A 10,601-nucleotide genomic window follows, 5' to 3' on the forward strand; every position below is an offset into this window, starting at 1 on the left:
TTATTTACTTATTTATTTAATTTGTTTGGCATTTACTTGACATTTAGTTTATGTTTATATATAAATACACATATATATTTTACATCATATGTCTATCACAACCTAAATGTCAAATAAATATATGTGTCAAACATATGCATGTGTGTATAGACACACATGCATCTCATATCCTTATCTGTAAATCTCTAAATCTTTGAAACTTTAAATCTTTGAATGTTTTCACTTTGATTCCTAGAAGTGACGTTCCATGGTTAAACACCATGCTCTCTGGGAAGGCTCCTGAGCTCATGAGCCCTCCCTTCTGGAATGTCTGCTCAGCTTCAGGAACCATCTTCTGACTCTCTGGGCACCTCTTACCCTTTTATTCCCAGGAGAGGACCAGGGATGGGGAGCCCAAGGAAAGAAAAGACCAGGTGAAGGTATGTGAGAAAGCCTCTGGCTGGCAGAAGAAACTCCTCAACTTACTTTATAAATATTTGAATGGCTAGGGGCATAATTTTTGTTTTCTTGCCCAGCTTCAAAAGATGAAGGAAGAGAAGGGGATGAACCATAGTCACATGGGTAGGTGCGTTCCATCCACCACCTCATTTAATCCTTTCAAGGACCCTGAGTTATTATTATTATAAAATTATTATTTGAATTTTATGGATGAGGAAACTGGGCTCTGGGAGGTTAGGTAACCTGTCAGAGTCAGACAGCTGATAAGGGAGGAGCCCGGATGTGAACCCAGGACTGTCCAGCTCCAGAGCCAGTGAAATGAGTTCCCGTCTGGCCCCTGTATTTCTTTAGCAAGACAGGGGAAGGTGAGTGGTCCAATTAGCCCTTTCTCCCTTTAAATAGAAGAGACTGAGATGAAGCCTTAAGGAACCCTTCCCCGGCTGTCACAAGATATAGAACACCATCCCCTGGAAGTTACTGAACCTCTACCAGCAAAACATCTGCATCCCAGTGAAAGCCTCTTACCCTCAACCCTGCCTGGATAACCGCTGGCGGGTCTGCCAGGCAAAGGATTTCAGGGGTTGCTGGGGAGCCTTCTGTGGCTGTTCTGACCTGCATTCTTCCAGCACGTGTTGTCCAGGAGCAATGAGGGGAGGGAGGGTACTGCTGGCAGGGAAACCACAGGGAGTCGGGCAGATCAAGGAGTATTAATAATGTGGCCGCTGGCTGCTAGGCCTGCCCTCAGGGTCTGTTGCAGGGGAGGGGCCCAGAGGGCAGCTGAGGGCAGAGGGATGTCCACAGCGGCGCCTGAACCCTGTGTTTAAACCCCAGAGTGCGCAGGAGGATTGCCCCTTAATCAGAGCTTTTGTCCAAACCCTCACTCTCCCAGCCACTAAATTGCATCTCTTACCCCTTCAGATTTCTTTTGCAAGATTTGTCCTCCAGGGAGCCACCTCAGATGGACCCCATGTGGCTCTGTTTAGATGCCTCATTCCATTTGGGTAGTTTCATCTGGGGGCAACATTCAAACTATCTAAAAACAGTAAGAATGATTTTAGTCCTAGACCAGTCTTAACAGAGAGCCAGCTCCAAAGGCAGGAGCAGGCTCTCTCCAGGACCTCTGCTGGGTCAAGCGTTAACTCTTTAGTTGCTGGACTGGAGGAAGGTATGCAGGTGCCGCGCAAGAGAGTGGTGGTGGGGTGGGCAGTGGCACTAGTGGGGCTCACTTGGCTGTTTATCAAGTGCTACAGGATGTTTCCAATATTTTAAGAACTTGTATGGCTGTATCTGTGTGTACAGGTATGATTGGGCTCTGCTTAGATGGGAAACAATGAAGACTTGCCCATGGTTTCTCAGGGTCATTGCAGATGAATCTTTCTGACCCCTCTAGAAGCAGGCCACAGGTCCTTCTTCCTCGGCATCTCCACACAGAGCCTAACAATTGCTTCTGCATTCATGTTCCTGCAGCTGCCAAGTTCTAGCTCATCTCTGGCCATGTCCCAGTCCACCAATACGGGATCCTCCATCTTCAGTCTCCCCTATGGTGTCTGCACTCTGGGATGCCTCCCTCACAGCAGGCACCCAATCAAAGGTGCTTGAGAAAACATTTGGTTTGGGGTGGTTGAGATTTGGATTAAATTCCCATTTGGGAATCTAAGTTGAGACCCGCAGTTCTCAAGGGCAATGTGACCAACCAGCAATCTCTCTCCCCAGTGGATGTGACTCTTCCTCTCTTTCTAGGTGGTAGGACACTGACCCAGAATTCCAGAAGCCAGGCTTCTAGTCCTGGCTCCACCATCGCCAGCTACATGGCCTTGGGTGAGAATTTCCCCTCTCTGGGCTTCATTTTCCTCCTCCTGAAAACAGAACTGGAAAAGCTGATCTCCAAGCCCTTTCAGTTCTCAAGAATATGATTCTGTGTTTCCCTTTCATTGCTGCAGCAATGGGGCATTCATTTTCATTAAGAAAGTAGGGGAACGAGATGGTCTGGGCACAATGCTGGTTTAGCCACTTTAATTCTATTGGCCTTGGGATAATAGGAGGGTAGTTGGGTAGGTTAAATAACACTGGTAAAGGTTTTTAAAATCTTGGTTCTTAGTAAACTCTCAATAAACATTGTCTATTTTTGCTGCCTCTGGTTAAGTGTAGGCTTCATCAAGGCTGGGTCTTACCTCTCATTTATTAACTGATACCCAAGGCTCCATATTCTAAGCCTTGGTTGATTAACCCTGTGGGCAGGTTACCACCAGGGTCTCTGTCCTGTGCCAGAAGGAGCAGAACTAACATCCGCTGAGGTTTTGCTCCGGGCCAGACCCTGTACCAGCACGCTTTCTCATTTCGTCTTCACAACAGTGGCAAGAGATAAGTATTATTCCCCCCTCATTTTACTCCTAAGGAAATGGAGGCTCAGAAAGAGGAAAGCCACACCACTAATAATAATTATAGATTCAGATGCAGTTCTATGAGCTCCAAGCCCATGCCAGGGGAAACAGGAGGAATCCTCTGGAAAGATAATTCCATGTCAGTCCAAGCTCTTCCCAGGGGGGAAAGCTGACACCTGCAGGGAGAGAAGCTATCCTGTTGTGGGGTGGGGGTGGGGGTGGGCGGTGGCGAGCATTCCCCCTAAAGCCGGCTCCCTCTTCTTTTGAGACAGGCTTAAAGATCCAAACTGCAAAGGAAGATGAAAGAATCTTGTTGATGAAGTCCTCCACCCTGAGAAGAGGAAGACTGGGGAAAAAAAGAGAGAGAGAGAGAGAGAGCGAAACAAAGAAAAGAACAGAGAGAGGGGGGAGGGAACAGTCGGAACAATCCTTGACAAATATTTTCTCTTAATAAATTCCATTTTGCCTCTCAAATGTTTGCCAACTATCTAAGCAGGAAAAATTTTTCACATACCAGGGCAAACCGTTGCCGAAACGCCTCTCCAGTTGGCCTGCCCGCAGCCCCTGTTTCCATAACCTCCCAGGAGGCAGCCTCTCGTGGACTCTGTGGTCTTCCTCCAGGAAGACCCGCAGTTTCCATTAAGGACATTCGGTGGGGGTTTAGGTGTCTGCTCTTCCCCGCTTGGGAAGCAGGTGCCCGGAAGCCCTGCAGGTCTTCCTGTGTCCCCAACTCTCCTCTCCTTTCTCCTCTTCTCTTCTGTCCTCTGCCCTCCTCTCCTCCCATCTCCATCTCCTCCTTTCCTTTCCTGAGAGAGAGACTGGGAAAGAGAGACAGAGAGAGAGAGAGAGAGAGAGAAGCAGATTGTGGAGAGCTTCTGCCTCACTTCTCTTCTGCTTCCCTTCCAGGCTCATCCCCTTCTCCCCAGGCAGGACCAGCTCTCTCCTCCCCCTTTTCCCCCAGTCCTTCTTCTCCTTCCTCCTCCCAAACCTGGCTTTACTGGGTTGGGAGGGAAGAGATCCTCAAACCCTTTGTGTCATCTTCCGACACCTTCAACACTCTGTCTTCACGCATTCAGCAAACTTCACTGTGGGCCTACTGGTGGCCTCCATGTTTGAAAAGTGCATCAGGCCTTAATACTGGGTTTGGAGAAAATTCAAGCTAGCACCAAGGACTTGTGCATTTTGTTGTATTGAATTTGCTTAGGGATGAGACCTCTTGATGATCCAAAGAGCAGGTCTGTGTTAAAACACCGCTCAGGGACTCCAGAAACCATCTGGGGAATATCTGGATGAAAACAAAGGCATTTGTCAACATCGTTCTGCCAAGCTGGAGAACAAATGTGGATCTAGTTAAAACTAAAATGAGGCCAGAGGGTTGATTGTCTTTCCCCTGATGGACCACCTTTCTATCTCCAGCTCAACTTTTCCCTTCCTGGAACAGAGAGTCTGGCCTCACAGTAGTGTTCTCACTCAGGCCAACTAGGAGAGTGGCGCCTGTTACAGCCCCTTGTCTTGGAAGGAAACGTGTTCACTCTCCTGTGGCCTGACCTTGGAGTTCAGTTACTCTCCTTTTCCCCTCTGGTGTCCTTTGGAGACTTTTTAGGGGGCCTGATGGTTTCTTATTAGGTCATGGACTCAGGGCCTGTGGGTAAGCAGGAACTCTCAGTGATAAAAAGACAGATTCTTGCCCTGCTTGAATTTACTGGCTAGTGGAAGAGACAATGCAAGACATCAATATGCGTCAGTCAGCGCCATGCAACAAGTGTAGCCAGAGCCATTTTTAATCTTTCTGATACCATGTTTTGTCCCATGACGTTAAAAGCTTCATTTTAGCATACACTCTTTGACCCTGCAATTCTACTTCTAGAATTTACTCTAACTTATGTGTGAGATACCATTTGCATATGATTATTTGTTATAGAAATATTTATAATAGCAAATGATTAGAAATATCCCCAAAGTGCATCAGTAGGGTGTCAGTTAAATATACCATGGTATATCCCTATAATGAAATTCTCTCCAGCAGTAAAAAAACAAAAACAGCCCCCGCTCCACACACAACAAACCAAACAGGCAAAAATAAAACAAAAACAGCAAAAAAAAGTGATGAGAAAACTCTCTTTTGTACAGATATGAAATAATCTCTGAGAGACATTGTTAAGAGAAAATATAGAGTAAAGAGCAGGGAGTTTATGTTGGTGGGAATATAAATTGGTGCAGCCACTATGGAGAACAGTATGGAGGTTCCTTAAAAAACTAAACATAGACTTACCATATGATCCAGCAATCCCACTGCTGGGCATGTATCCAGACAAAACTCTGATTCAAAAGGATACAAGCACCCCGATGTTCACAGCAGCACTATTTACACTAGCCAAGACGTGGAAGCAACCTAAATGTCCATCAACAGATGACTGGATAAAGAAGACGTGGTGTGTGTATATATATATATACACACAATGGAATATTTCTCTGCCATAAAAAAGAATGAAATAATGTCATTGGCAGTTACATAAATGGACCTAGAGATTATCGTACTAAGTGAAGTAAGTCAGACAGAGACAAGTATCATATGACATCATTTATATGTGGAATAGAAAAAAAATGATACAAATGAACTAATTTATAAAACAGAAATAGACTCACAGACAGAGAAAACAAACTTATAGTTACCAAAGGGGAAAGGCAAATGAGCGATAAATTAGGAGTTTGGGATTAGCAGATACTCATTACTGAATATAAAATAGATAAACAACAAGGATCTACTGTAGAGCACAGGGAACTGTATTCAGTATCTCTTAATAACCTACAATGGAAAAGGATCTGAGAAACAAGATTATATATATACATATATATATGTATATATGTAAAACAGAATCACTTTGCTGTGCACTAGAAACATTGTAAATCAATTATATCTCAATAAAAAAAGAGCAGGGAATTTAGTGAGCTATTATTTTTGTAAACAAAAGAAAAAAAGAGCATGACTTGTTATATGCGCGTGTATTTGGTTGTGTGTGTACGGACTGGCTCTGGAAGGCTGAGGGAGGGGAGCTCTTTGGCTGTAGGATGAGTTGAAAGAAGACTGTTCACTATATTCCTATTTGTACTTTTGGGTGAAATCTGTGGCTCTAGTAATTCTAATATTTTAATTTTACTTTTAAAAAAGAAGGGCAATAATGGGAGGTGGGCAAACAGAAGCATGGATGCCCTTCCTAAGGCAGGCAGCCATTATGCAGTTTTTTAAAATATACTTTTATTGAAGTACAGTCAGTTTACAATGTAGTGTCGATTCCACGATGCAGTTTTATGCATTATGGGCGTGGGAGATTCAGGTTTAATGTTGCCAGGTCTTCCAATTGTTTATTTTTATTGCTCTTCAGTTTTTAGTAAACCATGTCTCAGTACATATAGATAGATCTGCCTCATTGCTTTTAATGGTTTCAAAGTATTTCATAATGCTGTTCTCTCCAAGAACTACAACTGATGACTCTAAAATCACGACTGATTACAGCATTTAGTTGGATCAATGGTGCAGTGGTAGACATTGTCTTTCCAGAAGGAATATTATTTGCGTGATCAGGATCCCCTAAATCCTTCGGCCTCAGAGAAGGTTGTGTAACTTCCCCTCAGTGGCTGGTTGCAGGTAGGACAAACAGCTCTTCTTCCTTCTGTCCCACCTGGATCTCTTCTGTTCAGACATTGTACAAATGTTTACAAACTATGACTTGGCAAAGTTTCCTGGATAAAATATTAGGCAGAATAACTATTCCTGGTTCTACCTGATGGTGTGATATTAGAAAAAAGTCCCAGTTTCCCAGCATCATATTTTTCCTTTTCACATAGTGGTGTCCAGAGCTGCTCTTAACCCCGTCATGGGAGTGCTACGAGGCTCACGGAGACCACACAGGTGAGAGCCACTTGGGCACCTAAAGAAAGATGCTACAGGAATCCAGGAGAGCATCTTCATAGTCAGGGAGGCCAGGAAGCCCATGTGAGCCTACCTTCTCTGTACGGGTCCACGTGTAATCACTTCAGCGACCTTATCAGGTAAGTATTATTATCTCCAGTTTAGATGGGAAACTGAAGCTTAGAGAAATTTGTAAAACTTGCCTAAAACTTTTCCAGATCTTCCTGTTTTTTTTTTTTAAAGAGAAGCTGGAAATACTAATTATGTTTGAGGAATCTTTCACCAATTTAAAAATGCTGGTTAAAAAAAAAATCAGGCTAAGTGAGGCAGGTCTATAAACTGCGTCCGGTCTGAGCCCATCAGTGTGGGACCCTGTGGTAGGGACACCAGGATCCCTTAGGAAGCTACTGTCTTTATTTGGGAGAGAGGCAATGAAGGCCACCCAGGGCAGAGGCAGCGGGACGGCAGGGCAAGGAGAGATGGAGTGGAGACTGTGTGTGCCGGCGGTAGAAACGACAGAATCTGGTGATGACTGGATGTGGGGTTAAGGGAGAAAGAGAGGTGGTAGAAGACTGGATTTTCAAGATTGAGTGGTTTGTAGGATAGGGTGATTTACAGGCAAAATGGAGTGAGAATAGCTCTGAAAGCAGGAAGAGCTGGATTCTCACACCTTCTCCGTCAGTTGGGATAAAATTTGGATTTTCTTACCATTAGTTATAGATATCTTATGGGATATGTGCTAAACAACATAATGCATGTAAATTGTTTATGGTACTCAAAATATTAGTTGTTACAGACATTTGCTGATTTTGGTCATCAGCATTCATTTTCTCTGTTTCCATTTTTCTTCCATTCTGTGGGGTCCTGATGGAGCTGACTCCACCCCTGGGGGAATGGTGGCCGGAAGCTCAGGTCTGGCCAATGGGTGAACTGCGTTCTCCTGACAATGGTAATAGGTTTGGGAGTAGTCATATGACCCAATCCAGACCAACTAGAACCAGCGAGGACCAGTCCTGGCACTTCCATTGGAATTGGACTAGAGGTGAGGTGAGGGCCTGGGCTGCTGTGGCCATCTTGCCACCCCAAGGGAGAGCAGATCTGAGATGGAGCCAAGCAGAGTTAGCAGAGTTGAGAGACAAGGAGAGAGAAATCAGGGCCTAGAGAAATAAGTAATGTCTCTTCATCATGCCTCAGCTCCATGTTAGAATTTTCAGCTTACACCTGAGCCAGTACCTTCCCCTTTGTCTTAAATAAATACAAACAAAGAAATAAACAAAGTGTCTCTGGGCAGAGGACAGGGCTCCTGAGCAGACCCCTTGATGTTTGCTGTCCTAATGTCTTGGGACTCACAAGTCTTCTTAATCCCCTGCAGATTTTGTGGGGGGTGGGAGAAATTCTCCATTCTTGTCTGACAACACCCCTATAATAGCATCACAGGAGGTTTCCAGATTAGTGAAAACTGAGAGATACAGTCAAGTGTGAGTCAGAGGTGAAACAAGGGAGGTGAGGAGACTGCAGACAGACAGAGCAGGAGTGAGACGTGTGAGGGAGGCAGGAGCATTCTTGCTGTTTCTAGATTCCTGTGCAGGGACGCTTTGGGGGGAGACCTGAGATTCTGTGACACTGAGGCATGCAGGTCACCCTCTGGAGCTTCGTGCCTCTTGTCACGTAGGCCCTATGAGCACTAAAACACCACCACCCAAGATTTGGCTTCTCCAGAGACATCAAAGGGTAGAAGTTGTTCAGGCAGGATACGGTGAGGTCTGAAACTGTCCCCTGAATGATGACCTGGCAAGGGGTGTGTTAAATGTGTGTGAATGTCTGTCTTTCATCTGAGCAATCAGGTTGGGGTCCAAGTTCTGTTTATCTCAATAAACTGCAGGGGAATGTAGACAGTGCCTAGCACATAGAAAGAGCTAGAATAGAACGTTTCACACAGAAACAAACTGAAAGTCTTTGGCGAACTCCTTCTCTTCTTCCCAGAGCAGCAACCTTAAGCAAACTGGCTAAACTTGGGACTGAGTTCTTGGGGTGAACCCTTATGTGAAGAAAGGCATGTGGATTGAGGTCCCTTGGAGAGACATCAGTGGGCTGGAGTGTTGATGGGGAATTGGGGTTAGTTATCCCAACACAGGGTCTCCTTGCCAGGCTTCACTGAAACTGTAGCACAAGGGGGCAAGGCTGCAAGTCAAAGGGTCATGTTTGGAGGAGGAAGACAGGTGGGAGCCTACTGGCATCTCAACCCAGCTTCCCTGCCTCCCAGTGCCAAGAAGTATGAATGTTTTGTCTGGAGGCTGCTGAGCCCTTTACATCACTGTCTGGGCTACAACACTTCTGAATGATTGCCACATCACAACTTCTAAGTGATCTGCCTTCATCCTGCCCTCACTCCCCTCCCAGTTAGGTACCTGGATAGCAATCCCTGTTTCACAGTGGAATTCACTGGGGTGAGAAGAATGAGTTGCTGTCCCATACCTCAGACCTGCTTTTGGCAAAAAAAAGAAGGAAAAAAAGGAAATTCCATCTTCCTCTGAAAGAATGGGAGAAAAATGGCTGCTGGGATGGCAATGTCAGAAGATTTAAAGTTTCATGAGAAATTACCACCTGGGCTGTAGCCCTCACAGCATCATTGATTAGCAAGTGGCTCTCAAGCAACTCAAGTCAATTTATCCATTCATTCAACAAACAGTGAATGATTACCACGTGTCAGGTACTATGGTTTGCATTAGGGACACAAAGCTGACTGAGGTATATTTTCTGCCTTCACAGCCTATACGGGAAGATAGACCATCAGTCAAGACAATTAATAATACCATGAGGTGGTACTTGATGTGCTAGGAGGAACCTAGGTGCAATGGGAGCCCAGCAGAGGACCATCTTCTGTGGGCTTGCTTCCTCATCGGTGCATTAGGTGTGTGGTAACAGATCATAAAAGGAAGGTAAGGGATGTGCCTGTCATGGTCACATTGTGAGAAGGAACATGGACCCAAGTTGGGCTCCAAAGCAAATGCTGAGCAGTGGCTCTCAAATTCTAGGGTACCTTAGAATTAGAACCTGATAGAGAGATTGTTTTTAAAAGGCAGATTCCTAGGCCCAACCCTAGGAACTCTGACTCAGTAGGTTTGGGGTAGGGTCTCAAAATCTGCATTTTTAAGAAGTGTCTTTGATTTATCCTGATACAGGTGGTCTGAGGACCAAACCTTGGAAAAGACTGTCTTTGAAGTCCCTGATGACTCTGATGGACTAAAATTTCCCCAAATTTAAGTCATTTACTTTGAGCGAGTGGAAGTACCCATGATAGAGCCTGGATTCTGGCTTCTTCCCCAAGATACAGGCTTCAACATTATGAGACTAGCTAGTAAAAATCACCAGGCTGCCTGTCTGTTTGACAGAAAGCACTTCTATTCACATATTCTTCATTTACTTTGGGGAGAAATAGTGTGAAAATGCAATATGGAGTCTAAATAGTTTCCCACGATAAAACACCTAAATATCCAAAATAAGAAAGCAGTATAGAGTATTGACAGAGAACACACGCTCGGGAGGGGTTCAAGATGGTGGAACAGAAGGACGTGGAGCTCATGCTCTTCCACAGACACATCAAATTATGTCTCTGTATGTGGAACAATTCTCACAGAATACCTGCTGGACTCTGGTAGATCTTACACAAGTGGATCTACAGGCTCTGAAACCAGTTTGCCCAAGTTTCAATCTGAGCTTCTTCACTTAGTAGCCATGAGACTTTGGGTAAGTTACTCTACTTCTCTGTGCCTCAATTTCCTTATATGAAAATGAGACTGGTAATAATAGTACCTACTTAAGAGGTATTACTGGAGTTAAATGAGTCAATATGTGTGCGCAGTTAGCATTGT

At 44.8% G+C, this 10,601-nt stretch overlaps 1 long non-coding RNA gene across 1 annotated transcript; it reads left to right on the forward strand.

The window, feature by feature from the left end:
- Nucleotides 1–241: 241 nt before the first annotated feature.
- LOC140696660 (uncharacterized) lies at nucleotides 242–3,202 on the forward strand. Its single transcript, XR_012073170.1, has 4 exons — nucleotides 242–419; nucleotides 1,906–2,029; nucleotides 2,179–2,256; nucleotides 3,092–3,202. It is a non-coding gene; the product is annotated as an uncharacterized lncRNA (long non-coding RNA).
- The last annotated feature ends 7,399 nt before the right edge of the window (nucleotides 3,203–10,601 follow it).

This window comes from Vicugna pacos, chromosome 5 (assembly GCF_048564905.1).
Source record: "Vicugna pacos chromosome 5, VicPac4, whole genome shotgun sequence".
Taxonomy (NCBI): Eukaryota; Metazoa; Chordata; class Mammalia; order Artiodactyla; family Camelidae; genus Vicugna; species Vicugna pacos.